A 14,347-nucleotide genomic window follows, 5' to 3' on the forward strand; every position below is an offset into this window, starting at 1 on the left:
TCACTAATATGGCATTATGTAAAAATGTGGATGTGTAACTGATGTGATTCTGCAATCTGTATTTGGGGTAAAAATGGGAGTCACAACCCACTTGAATCTAATGTATAAAATATGTTATGTCAAGAGCTTTGTAATGTTTTGAACAATCAATAAAAAAGAATTTTATCAATATTGAAGGCAGATATGACAAAATTATTATTAAATTTTGAATAATACGAAGGCATGGGCCTCTTACTGAAAATATTCAATATTTCCCCTTTTCCTGCTGAAATCAGCAGTGATTTAGGTTGTAAAGTTGTTATACATTCTAAAATTACATTAATCAAAACCTTGCATTTAACACATTTCCTCTAGATATGAGTTTATAATTAAAGATTCATAAACTAGACATTAGGAAACATAAGTCCTAGTTTTGGCTCTGTCATTAATGACCTAATAAATCTATGGAAGCTATTTATTTTGGATCCTTTTTTTCTGGTTATAAAATTTTCATTTTTTCTTTAAGTTCTATGGTTCTAAGGTCAAGTGGATGAGTTAAGTAACTAAAAAGAAAGAAGAAAGCCCTAAGAAAAGTGTTTTAGGCAAAAGGAAATAACTTGAGCATAGCCCCAAAGGGCAAGACCATGTATGAGGCACCCAGATATAAACTCTAAGACCAAAGCTAATGATATTAGGTATTGAGATTTTTATCAGAGTCTGTCTCTTATTCTGTATTCTGAAAAAAGGACAAATAAGCATTCCCAAGAATACAAATTTACATATTAAGTTACTTCTCTTTTGCTCAGGACAGATTATTTCAAGACATTTCTAGCATATAATTAATTTCTCTTAGTAAATGTTAACTATTGCTGCTTAATTTGAGTCAGATTCAGTCTGGAACCACTAATGGTCATTTAGTTACACAAAAATCAGCTGGAAGCTTTTTCATCACTTTCTCATAGTCTTGCATGCGAGACAACATATAAATACATGTTGAATAAATGGGAATTTGAAAAATTTAAAAGACTGGCATGGCTTGCTATGGTACTAAGGTTGACAATGAATATTAACTGAACCATAGAATTAATTATAAAACAAATAAAATTTTAAGATGCATTTGTCTCTGGATTCCATATGTAATAGATACCAAATATACACTGCTTGAAAGCCACATTTAACCCAGATAAGTCACTTATTTCTTTAAGATAAAGCAATTCTCATGTTCATTGTTATTTTTTTGGGGGGGGATATGGACATTAAATTAACTTCTTTAAATGGATGTGATTTTACTTATAGACAATTGGCTTGGCAATGGTAAGTGATGTTTTACTCCTGTATTTTCTTTATTCCTGGAAACTTGAACTTTTGTCTTTGTTTTTTCATTATTACTGTTAACTCTATGGTAAAAGTATTGGGAATTTTAACAGATAGGCTTTTTCATAAATGTAAACTTCCCACTGTTTTTTAGTAAGTATACTATGGAAATCCCCCTCCAAATCGCCAGCAAAGAAAACAAACAAAATATTTTTAATGGGTTCTGCAATTACGAACATATCAGTAGGCAGAAATGTTCGTCTCAGATGAAGTAAATTTCTTAATAAACTTTAGTTCTAAGAACTTTCTCTAGCATACACTGCTGCAAATGCTAAATTGATGACCATTCTGGCACTTTTGTTAAAAAAATGCAGATTATAAACTGCTTTCAGATAACTTTTTAGCATCACTACCCCTGCAAAAAGAGAAAAGACCTAACTGAGTGAAGAAATTGGTTCCTTAAGTTTTGGGTAGCATTATAAACATCATGAATCTCAAAATGAAGAAACTCTGAAGCTTTCAGAAAATATTTCAACAATACAGGGAATATTAGTAAACCTTTAGAACATAATACTGTATAAGAGTACATTTTCCCAAACAATTGTACACAATTCTTGGGCTGAAAATTGTTTCTGATCATTTTCTTCCTAAGCCAGAAAAATGACAAAACATTGTCACTTTCAGATAAGAATATTAAAATGCCAGATATTCAAAAGTATACCTGGTGGTATATGTGTATATATATAAAATGAAATTGCAGCATTTGCTGGTAAATGGATGGAACTGGAGACTATCATGCTGAGTGAAACCAACCAATCCCCCAAAACCAAAGGCTGAATGTTCTCTCTGATATGTGGACGCTAACACACAATAAGGGGAGAGGGGGAAAAGAAGAAGTACTTTGGATTAGATAAAGAGGAATGAAGGGAATGGAAGGGGGATAAGAACAGGAAAGACAGAATTAATTGGACATAACTTTCCTATATGAATATACAACCAGTGTAACTCCACATCACGTACAACCACAAAAATGGGAAGTTATACTATATGTATGTATAATATGTCAAAACATATTCTATTGACATGTATAACTAAAAAGAACAAGTAAAAAATTAATATCCACCAAAAGTATACCAATAAGACTTTAATATGAGCCTGTGATAAATTTGGCAATCTTGCTAGAGTTTGTGAAAATTGCATAAAGACAGAAATAGATATTTTATAACAACAATTTCCCTGTCTTTGGAAAGCAGATCACAATTTGGAAAAATCTCAGCTCCAGTCATACAAATTCCAAACTGACACATTTTGGGGTTGCTTATTTAAATGACTATCATGAAGACCTTAGATATTCTTTGACAATCCAGAGAGGAATTCTGTCCTGATAATTTTCTCTTACGTTCATTGTGGTATGAAGCTTACCAACTGACAATTAAAACCCTGTCTAGTTTAATGACAATGTCATATTTTCCAACCCAGTGATTGTAATAATCAACAGCATCAAATCCTCCAAATACTGGTAATAGTTATTTATTACCATTATAACTATTATATTGATAATAGTTATTTATTACCAGAGACTGGAGATAATTCCCCAAACTACATTAAAGGTGACCTGACTCAGCAGCTTGGGAGGCTGAGGAAGAGGGATTGTGAGTTCAAAGCCAGCCTCAGCAAAATTGAGGCACTGAGGAACTCAGTGAGACCCTATCTCTAAATAAAATTTAAAATGAGGCTGGGGATGTGGCTTAATGGGTGAGTGCCTTTGAGCTCAATCCCTCGTAACTCCCCCTCCCGCCCCCCAAAAAAAGGTGACCTGGGTTAATGTCTGGGAAACCTTATAAAGTGTGATTATAACTTAGCAAGCTGAAATCTCATCAATTAGACAATAACTTGCCTAGCCTAAGACTCTAAACAGGTGGAGATGGTAAGAATAAAGTATAACAAAAAGGAAAGAGATGAAATACAATGAGTCTTATACTCTCCAGGAGAAAGTCACTAAATATGAGCATCTCAAGGGAAGGCTGTTCAGCAGGCTTCTGCTTGGGGCAGATTGTTACTGGCCACACCACAGCCTAGATAATGCCTCTGTCTCAAATCCTCCTCCCTTTGATTTCATGCTCTCCAGTTACCTAGCTTCTAGGATTCAATTTCATGCCTGCCCTGACACAAAACAGAGGCATTGTGAAGGTACACATAAATCTCTCTGTCATTGGAGGGGACTATCTTCTGTTCATAAACTAGTAAACTGGTATTGTAGTTTGTACATAGGGCTTTGGAAAGTTTTATTAGCTGAGCCAATTCCTTTAATTTATTAGTGTCCTGATAAAATTAAAATTCAAGCCTTGCAACTGGGCTCAAACTGCCCTTGGGGTCTTAGCTTGGGTGAAGCGTCCTGGGTAGTCTTGGTTTCTCCAAGTTATTTTCACCTCCATTCTCAAACATAGTCAAGCTTACCTACTGTCTTGCGGCTAACAGCAGCAATCACACAAGATTCTGCAAAGAATTATTATTTCTACCCTATAAACAGTTATTAAGCCAATGTTTTCCAAATGTGGTCTAAAACTCCAAAGATTGACATCTTCTAATATTTTATTTTTAAAATAAAATAAATATACCTAATTCATTTCCCTCACTCTAGGACATGCAAATGTTGAGGAAATAATATTAAAAAGGAAAAATAGGGAAAGTCAAAGAATAAATTGTATTTTAATGTATAAACCACCCTAAGAAATGTGTATGAATTTCACCATGCTCTACCTACTTCCATAATTCTTAAAGGGGTAGCCTAAGGAACTATTTTCAAGATTCATAACCTAGGTAAAAATTGTTGCCACTGTGACTCACTATAATTATGGTAGTGTGTCACACTCTTCAAGTTTGTCAGGGGGTGGGGGAAAGGCCAAGAACTACTATTTTATTTATATGCCCAGGTGAAACTAGAAGGAAATTTTTTTTCTTTTTTCTTTTCTTTTTGGTTTTTTTTTTTCTTTTCTTTTTTTTTCTTTTTGTTTTTTTAAACTCTCTCAGCCCTTAAGGCATTTGTTATTTACTAACTACATAGCAGAGGGACAATGGTATACACAATGAGCAGACCCATCCTTCTGAACCACATATAATCAAATCCAAAAACCAAACACATCATTCCAAACAATTTACCATTTTGTTCTTTCTGCAACTTTCTTCTGGGCTAGGAAAGGGAAAGCTTTCCCCATTTGTTATTTCTCAAGCTTAGTATTTTTCTGGACTAAGAAAAGAAACAAATTTGACTGATTAAATCTGTCATAATGTTTCCATCACTGGGCCAATCCTGTTAATCATTTATTCCTCTCACTTTCAAGAAAACAGATGTTGTTTTTCTGATCCTACAATAAAAAGGGAATTTGTTTTGTGTGCCCAGGTGTGTGCATGTACACAAGAAGTAAATATAGAAAGCTGAACTTATTTTCGCTTTCTTCTTACATATTCTAAAAACAAAAAATAAATAAAAATACTCTCTCTGGTTTGTAGAACTCAAAGATATTATTTTTCTTTTTGGTTTAACATCAATAAAAATAAAATAACATTTAATAAAATCAACCTCATCTCTATCATCTTTTAAAGCTAGCACAACTCAAACACACAAGTAACCCAGATAAAAACTGGCCTGTATGTGAGATGTTCCTTAAATAATCACAATATATCCCTAAGTTAAGAATTCTGAAGTGATTCTTTACAAACAATCTCTTGATATATATGTATTTCATGTTTTAGCTCAGAGTAACTCAAGGAAAATAATCATTAAATGTATACTTTCTTGAAAAAAAAACCTCAGATATAACCCATTAATGTTATTAACATGAATATTTTATGTAAGCTCAGAGGGGATTAAATTATAAAGATGAGATATTAAACAGCCACACGGAAGGAAAGACTAGAAACAGATTTTCTGAGCTTCTATTTGCTCATTCATTGCACTCAATCTACCAGGTTTTATTTGAAAATATTGTGTGCTTTGATATATTCACTAAAATATGAGTTCTAGAGGGAAGAATTTTTTATCTATTTTGTTTAGTGCTGTATTCCTTGTACTTGGAACTAAGTGGCAAAGGGTAGCTACCATAAATATTTGTTGAATAAATATCCCTATGTCCTAGATAGATGGGCTTATATAACAGGATTCTTAAGGGTTTTTTTGTGTTGTTGTTTTCTTTTCTTTTTTTTTTTTAATCATGGGCCAAAGTGGTTTTCATTGAAGAAATCAAAAACTGAGTAAGAGGTTTGGCAAAAATGTAGATGGGAATAAAGGAGGAAGAAGGGTAGGAAGGAAGGATAAGGGAGAGGGGAGAAAGAGAAAGTATAGAAGTTTTTTGTGTGTGTGTGTTAAAAAGTTTTTTTTAGACATATGGGCCTTTATTTTTTTTTCATTTATTTATATGGGGTGCTGAGAATTGAACCCAGTGCCCATACATGCTAGGCAAGCGTTCTACCACTGAGCCACACCCCAGCTCCAAGAAGTGTTTATATATTCCTTTATACAAAATCTGAATTGTGACCAGTTATCACAATGTAATAAGGCACATCATGTAAAAAGTATATAGTATTAGCAAAATATAAATTTACTATACATATGCACTCTTACTTCCTACGTCTTCATCCTTAACTGTTCTCCATAAACTATCTTCCTCTTACAGCCCCTTTCTGGCTGCCAATCTATTCTTAAAAGGGTTTCTTTTTCAATATGAGTTAAGACAACATTACTCAAAAATCCTCCTCATCTTCTGTATCTCTGGACTCATTATCTGTCCTCCAGATGAGGAGAAGAAGAGAAAAATTATACTTAGTACTAAGGTGTACATAGGATTATAGGCTTGCTTCTCTTGCAACCTCTTCCTTGAATCTCTTTCTTAAAATTATATCAGGAAAGTTCTCCAAATTCTCATTCTGTCCCTCCAAGAATAGAACTATCATCTCACCAACCTCTGTTTTTCATTTCTTGCCCATATAAATCTTGTGAATCCTGTTTAGAACTGTAAGTAACTATCTGCTTATTTAGGGTCCCTTAAACTTAAATAGGTTATTTACATCTTAAAGGAAGTTTTCAAAGCTGGACACAATCTAAGTATTTTGTATAGGAATCAATCTCAATTTACTCCCTGAAAAAGAAATAAGCATTTTAAACAAAATGTGCTTTGTAATTTTACATATTAAGCTGCTAATGTAATAATTAGGTAAAATCTGATACTTCAGCAACCTACTAAGTTTAGCATTAATAATGTGTCATAAACCCTTCAGACTATCAGAAATTATTTTTTTTGCTAAGCCATGATAGTTTGTGCTAAAGAGATACAAGGCTATTGGATTTCTCTTCTATTTTCCTTTTTAAAAAATTTTGTTCTAATTATAGTTAGACATTACAGTAGAATGCATTTTGATACATCGTACATAAATGGAGTATAACTTCTCATTCATCTGGTTGTACATGATGTTGAGTTACACAGGTAATGTAATGATATATGCGCATAGGGTAATAATCCTTCTCTTCTTTATAAGTAATGTACCAATTAATCTTAAAAGTAAATATAATAATAATAATGTATAATTGAGCATTATTTCTTTCAAGAAGGTATCAGCCTTTATCTACTTTATTAAAAGAGCCATAAATCTGACTCAATGTGTTCATTCAATATTTTTGTTTATTCACTGTTATATATCCCTAATATCCCAATTAAATGAATCAATGAACAAATATTGACTAAGTACCTCTTATGGAACAGGTACTATGCTGGGTTCAGGAATCCAGCAATAAATAAGACCCTGCTTTCATGGAAATGCAGTGTGAGACATTAAAGTTTTGCAAGTAAGTATTCAGCCACAATTGTGATAAAAAGTTATAAAGGAAAGTGATAAAGTATATAGAAAATAGGATCAAATATTTTTTGAGAAGCTGAAAAATACTTTTCTGGGGAACATACTCAAGTTGGCTCCTAAAAAAAATTAGCATAATTTAGCCAAGGGAAGAGAGAAAACTATTCCATACAACCTAAAACAGCATGCATGAAGATCCCAAGGAAGCTAGGATTATGTTCAACAGGTGAAGGAAGATCAGTGGGTATAGAAAGAATAGTTCAAGATGAGGCTGGAACAGGGGGCAAGCTAAAATTATTCAGGGGTACTGTAATTTTTAAAACTTCTTATTTTCTTAATGCCTCAACACCTCCACAGCTATGAACCACCAGTGTGATAAGGCCGGTCCCTGTCACAGGTCTCCTTTTTCACCATCCAGTGACCTAGTGACATTCATTTACACCATCATACCTTTTGCCTGTGAACTCTATCCTGACCTCCAAGAAAGGCATTTGCCCATCAGTTCTTCTTCAGTCCCACCTCTCTGCTCCCCACTTGCTTGTTGGAACCTGATTTCTGGGCATTCCTTCCATCTGGTCTATATGTCTCCCTCTTCTGGGACCTATGAGTACAAAATATCTTTTTCACTTTCATGTGCTTCTTGGTGGTGTTATTCCATGTCCACATCTGATATCATTTTTGAAAAAGCTATTTTAGTAATGCAATCATTTTTTACAATGCAAGAAGGGGATCAGTATGTGTCACCCCACAATATGACACTTTGGCATAAGGAATATTTTAAGCTGAAGGTAACTGAGAATCAATAGTTGTAGGCAGAATTCTCTGTGCTCCCCTTTTCAGCTTAAAAATGGGCATAAATTACCCTTTATAAATTTGTCATTCCCACCCCCACCACCAGGAAGACCAGTGACTTACCACCAGAGAAGGAGCATTGACATAAAAATGAGTTGGCATAAACAGGCCAACTGCAATAACATTTATCTTCTATTAGTTCCCCATACATTTCTTAGTCACTTCAGTTTTTCATCCCTTGAACTTTGACTTCCTTTCTTTTTTAAAAAGGTATATAACCCAAGACTAATTAGTTTTTTTGTGTGTGAAATCCCATGCATGTAACAATTAATAAAAATTATGTGCCATTTCTCTTGTTAATCTACCTTTGTCAGTTTAATTCAAAGTTACCCTTTTGTGGAAGAAAAATTTTCCTACCCAACAAAGGTCCTGCTAACCCTATTAAGAATTTTAGAATTCATACTAAGAACAGTGGGAACTAAGATTTGCATTTCAGAAATGTGTATGTGTCCCATCTAAACTAAAAATATTTAAAAATATATATGACATGAAGAAATTTGATACCATCCCATTTGTTAATTTTTGGCATTGTTTCCTGAGCTGCAGGAGTTTTTTTTTTTTTTTTTTTTTTTTTTTTTTAGGGGTGGTGGTGGTGGTGGTGGTGTATTGGGTATTGAATTTAGGGGCTCCAACACTGAGCCACAACCCCAGCCCTAATTTGTACTTTATTTAGAGACAGGGTCTAACTGAGTTGCTTAGTGCCTTGCTTTTGCTGAGCTGGCTTTGAACTTGTCATCCTCCTGCCTCAGCCTCCCAAGCCACTGGGATTACTGCCACTACACCCCAGCAGGTATAAGGATCTTATTAAGAAAGTTATTGCCTCTGCCTATATTTTGTAGTGTTGACCCTAAATTTTCTTCTAGGAGTTGCACGGTGTCTGGTCTAATTCCTAGGACTTTGATCCATTTTGAGATGATTTTTGTGCAGGGTGAGGCTGGGAGATAAGGATCTAGCCTTCTACATATGGATAACCAATTATCCCAGCATTAATTATTAAAAAGCCTATTTTTTTTCTCCAATGTGCTTTTGGCACCTTTGTTAAGGATCAAATGACTATATCTATGTGGGTTTGTCTCTGTCTCTCCTATTTTTTATTGATTTTTTAAAAAAATGACAGCAGAATGCATTACAATTCTTATTACATGCATACAGCACAATTTTTCGTATCTCTGGTTGTATATAAAATTTGTTGATACCAATTCACGTCTTCATATATATATGTTGGATAATGATGTCTATCACATTCCCCCATCCTCGAAAATCCCCTGCCCCCGCTCCCTTTCCCTTCCACCCCTCTGCCCTATCTAGAATTAATCTATTCCTCCCATGCTCCCCCTCCCTACCCCACTATGAGTCAGCCTCCTTGTATCAGAGAAAACATTTGACGTTGTTTTTTTGGGGGGATTGGCTAACTTTGTACTGGGGACTTTTAAAAAAATTTTTTTTTAGTTGTAGACAGACACAATACTTTTATTTTATTTATTTTTATGTGGTGCTGAGGATTGAACCCAGTGCCTCACATATGCTACGCAAGTGCTCTACCACTGAGCTATAACACCAGGCCTGTACTGGGATGCTTTACTACTGAGCTACATCCCACCTTTATTTTTAAATTTTAAGACAGGGTTTCACTAGGTTACTGAGGCTGGCCTCTACCTTGTGATCCTCTTGCCTAAGCCTCCTGAGTTGCTGGGATTATAGGTTTGTGCCACCATGCCCAGCTATGTCTTCTATGCTGTACCATCTATCCATGTATCTGTTTTCATGTTGAAAATTTTTGTTACAGTAGCTCTGTAGTATAATTTGAAGTCAGGTATTGTGATGCCTCCAGCATTGTTTTTTGGGTTAGAATTGTTTGGTCATTTTGGGTCTTTTATTCTTCCAAATGAATTTTGGGACTTAAAAAAAATCAAACCAGGGATTGAACCCAGGGGCACTTAACCAATGTACCACATCCCCAGTCCTTTAAAAAAATTTTTTTTCCCCAGACAGTATCTTGCTAAGTTGCTTAGGGCCTCTCTAAGTTACCAAACATGGCTTCAAACTTGGGATCCTCCTTCCTCAGCCTCCCAAGTGTCTGGGATTTCAGGCATGTGCCACCACAAGTGGCGGTTTTTTTTTTTTTTTAGTTTTGTTAAGGATATCATAGATACTTTGATGGGAATTGTGTTGAATCTGTATATTCCTTTTGGAAATCTGGCCATTTTAACAATATTAATTCCGCCTATCTGTGAACATGGGAGATCTTTCCACCTTCTTGTGGCTTCTTCAATTTCTTTCTTCATGGTCTTTGGTTTTTATTGTAGGAGTCTTTCACCTCCTTGGTTAGAATTATTCCTAAGTGTTTTTTTCTTTTTGAGGCTAATGTGAATTGTTTTATTTTTATTTCTTAGCAGAAAAGTTATTGGTATATATAAAAGCTGCTGATTTTGTACGTTGCTTTTGTAACCTGCTACTTTGTTGAATTTATTTATTAGTTCTAGCAGTCTTCTAGGGGACCTTTTTGGATATTCTAAGTATAGGATCATATCATCTGCCAACAATGATAACTGAATTCTTCCTTTCATATTTTTATTCAATTTATATCTTTCTTTTGCCTAACCTAATTGCTCTGTAAAATTTCTCCATTATATTTTATAGGATTATTAAGGATGGACATTATTGTCTTGTTCTGGATTTTAAAGGAAATGCTTTCAGTTTTTCCCCATTTACTATGATGTTGGATTTTATATATATATATATATATATATATATATATATATATATAAAATTTATATATATATATATATATAAAATTTATATATATATATATATAAATTTTATATATATATATATATAAATTTTATATATATATATATATATATCCTTCATTATGTTGAGTTAGGTTCTTTCTTCAGTGTTCTTATCATAAATGGGTGATGAATCTTGTTGAAAGTCTTCTCTGCATTTTTTAACTACACAATTTTTGTGCTGAGTTACATTTATTGATTTGCATATTAAACCATCATTGTGTTCCTGGGATAAAACCAACTTCGTCATGTTATGCATCTTCTTAATACATTGTTGAATATGATTTGCTAATATTTTATTAAGGATTTTTGCATCTAAGTTCATCAGGGATATTGGTCTGTATTTTCTTTCCTTGATGTATCCTTAACTGGTTTTGGTATGAGGGTGATACTGGCTTCACAGAATGAATTTAGAAGTGTTCCATCTCTTTCTATTTCATGGGATAATTTAAGAGGCATTGGCATTAATTTTTTTTAAAGGTCTTGTAGAATTTAGCTGAGAATCCATCTGGTTCTGGACTTTTCTTTGTTGGAAGGCTTTTTATCGCTGCTTCTTATTGTTAAATTACTGGTCTGTTTAGGTTTTCTATGTCCTTTTGATTCAATTTTGGCAGGTCATATGTGTCTAGAAATGTATGTATTTCTCCTAGTTTTTTCAATTTATTGGAGAATGTTTTCAAAATAAATCCTAATGATCCTCTGAATTTCTGTGATGTCTGTGGCAATTTCTCCTTATCCATCTATCTAATTTTATTAATTTGGGTCTTTTCTTTTTCTTTTGGTTAGTTTAGCTAAGTGCTTCTCAATCTTGTTATTTAAAAAAGACAACATTTAAAATTTTCATTAATCCTTCCTATTTTTTAATTCTCAATTCCATTGATTTTGGCACTGACTGTAATTATTTCCTTCCTTTTATTGGTTTTGCTCTTGATTTTCAAGGGCCTTGAGATATATCATTAGGCTATTTGGGATCTGGTTTTCTTATGTAGGGGCTCATAAATATAAACTTATAATAGCTTTCATAGTGTCCTGGAGCTTCTGATACGTTGAATCACTATTCTCATTAGATTCTAAGAATTTAAAAAGTTTCCCCTGATTTCTTCTACCATTCATCATTCAAAAGTGTATTGTTCAATCTCCATGTGTTTATAATATTCCTTAGGCTTTTTTTGGGTTTTGATTTCTAATTTCAAACTATTATGATCCAAAAAGATGCAAAGAATTATATAAACTTTGGGTTTTTTTTTTTTTGTATTTGCTAATAGTTGCTTTGTGACCTAAAAACAGACCTACTCTATTTTGGAGACTGTTTCATGAACAGCTGAAAAGAAAATGTATTCAGTTGTTGAATGAAATCTTCTGTAGTTGTCTGTTAAGATCATTTACTTTACAATGTTTGTTTAGGTCTGAAGAATCTTTATTGTATTTTATGTCTAGAAGACCTATCTGTTGGTGGAAGAGGCCAGTATCATTGTACTGGGGTCTATCTGAGGCTTTAAATCAAGTAGTACCTGTTCTATGTAATTAGTTGCACCAATTGGGGCATAGATGTTTATTACTGTTACACATTTCTGTTGGATTGTTTTCTTTACAGTATGAAATTACCTTTCTTGTTTCTTCTGACTAATTTTTCCTTGCTTTGTCAGATATGGAAGTAGTAACTCCTGCTCGTTTAAGGGTTCTATTTTTATGTTATATCAATTTCAACTTGCCCATGAGTTTCTTACACACAGAGCTGGTTTTTGTTTTTTAATCCATTCTGCCAGCCTATGACTTTTTAGAAAAAATTTTTAGTTATAGATGGACACAATATCTTGATTTTATTTATTTTTTTGTGTGGTGCTGAGGATTGAACCCACTGCCTCATGTATGCAAGGCAAGCAAACTCAACTGCTGAACCACAACTCCAGCTCCCCAGCTTGACTTTTAATTGGAGAGTTGAGACCATTTACATTCAATGTTATTATAGGGTTAGCTATTAATTCCTGCCATTTTGATTTATTTCTAATGTTTAATTTGGTTCTGTTTCTCATTTGCTTAGCCTCTCCTCAAGTGAGATTTAGCTAATTGTGAGCTCTGGGTTTTATTTTTTATTTCTTCTGTGTAAAGAATTAAGTATCTTCTGTAGTGCTAGCTTAGAATTCATGAATTCTTAGTTTCTGCTTATCTGGCAAGGTTTTTATTTCTCCTTGAATTTTGAAGAATACCTTTGCTGGATATAGAAGTCTTGTTTGACAGATATTTCATGGCTTGGGACACATAATTCCAAGTCCTCTTGAATTTTAGAGTTTGTGCTCTGAAATTGAAGTAATTCTGACCCTAAATGTGACCTGAAATTTTTCTCTTGAGGCTTTTAAAATTCTATCCTTGTTCTGTATGTTAGGCCATTTAATTATAATATGACATGGAGAGATTCTTTCAAAATCTTGTCCTTTTGGGGTTCTGAATGTCTCCTGTCTGAATTCCATTCCCATTTTTGAAATTTTTTCTTATATTATTTCTCTGAAGAATTTATCCATGACAATAGCCTGTAGCTCACTATCCTCTTCAATTTCAATGATTTTTAAATTTGTTCTCAATGTTTTCCCAGAGTTCTTATACAGTTCTTATACAGTCTGGTTATTTTCTTTTCTTTAATACTGTTTGAATGTTCAAAGCTGGCCACTCTGTCTTCTAGCTCTGAGATTTCATCTTCAGCATGGACTACTATAGTGGACAGACTTTCAACTGAATATTTTATTTGATTTATTACACTTTACATTTCCAAGATTTTTGTTTGGTTCTTTTTCAATATTATTTCCTTACTGAATTTCTCATTTGTATCCTGTAATGACTCCCTTAATTCATTCAGTTGTTTTTCGGTGTTCTCTTGGAATTCATTGATCATTTTTATAATCATCCTTCTGAATTATTTATCTGGTATTTCATCTACTTCAATATATTTTCAGTCAGTTGATAGTAAATTATGAATTTTATATTTCATATTTCTTGTATTACTGTGTTGGGTTTTATATACATGCTGCGATGTATTTCTCTTACTTGTGGGCCTTTTTAAGACATAACCTTCTCTGGTTGAAGATTACGAGATCGAGATTGAGATGCTTAGCCTTTGTGCTGATTCTGTTTTTGTTACAGAGTGGATGTCCATGAGTGGGGCCTAAGGACTTCTCCAGTCATTCCTTCCTGGGACCTATAAGCTGGGGGTTTTGTCTCTTCTCTGTGTATTGCTGAAGTTTGAATGTGGTTAATTTGTGTGTGGATCAAGGTGAGCTGTCCCTTGACTGGCTTTAGTTCAGCAACAGAGTCTTTAACCTGTGAATTTTTAGTATCCCTATAAATTCGCAGCACCTCATAGAAAAGGGAAAAACAACAGCGACAACTATAACAAACCAATACAGCATTAAAAAAAAAAATACCAGGTGCCTACTATACTAATATCCTCAACACTAATTACCACAAAAACAAGAATGTTCGGTGTCAACAATTGTCCAAAGCAAAAACAATACAGATGTGAACTATATCTGGCATTAAACAGTGGGTGTCAACTATGCCATCCACAGTAGTAA

Source organism: Ictidomys tridecemlineatus, chromosome 5, assembly GCF_052094955.1.
Source record: "Ictidomys tridecemlineatus isolate mIctTri1 chromosome 5, mIctTri1.hap1, whole genome shotgun sequence".
Lineage (NCBI taxonomy): Eukaryota > Metazoa > Chordata > Mammalia > Rodentia > Sciuridae > Ictidomys > Ictidomys tridecemlineatus.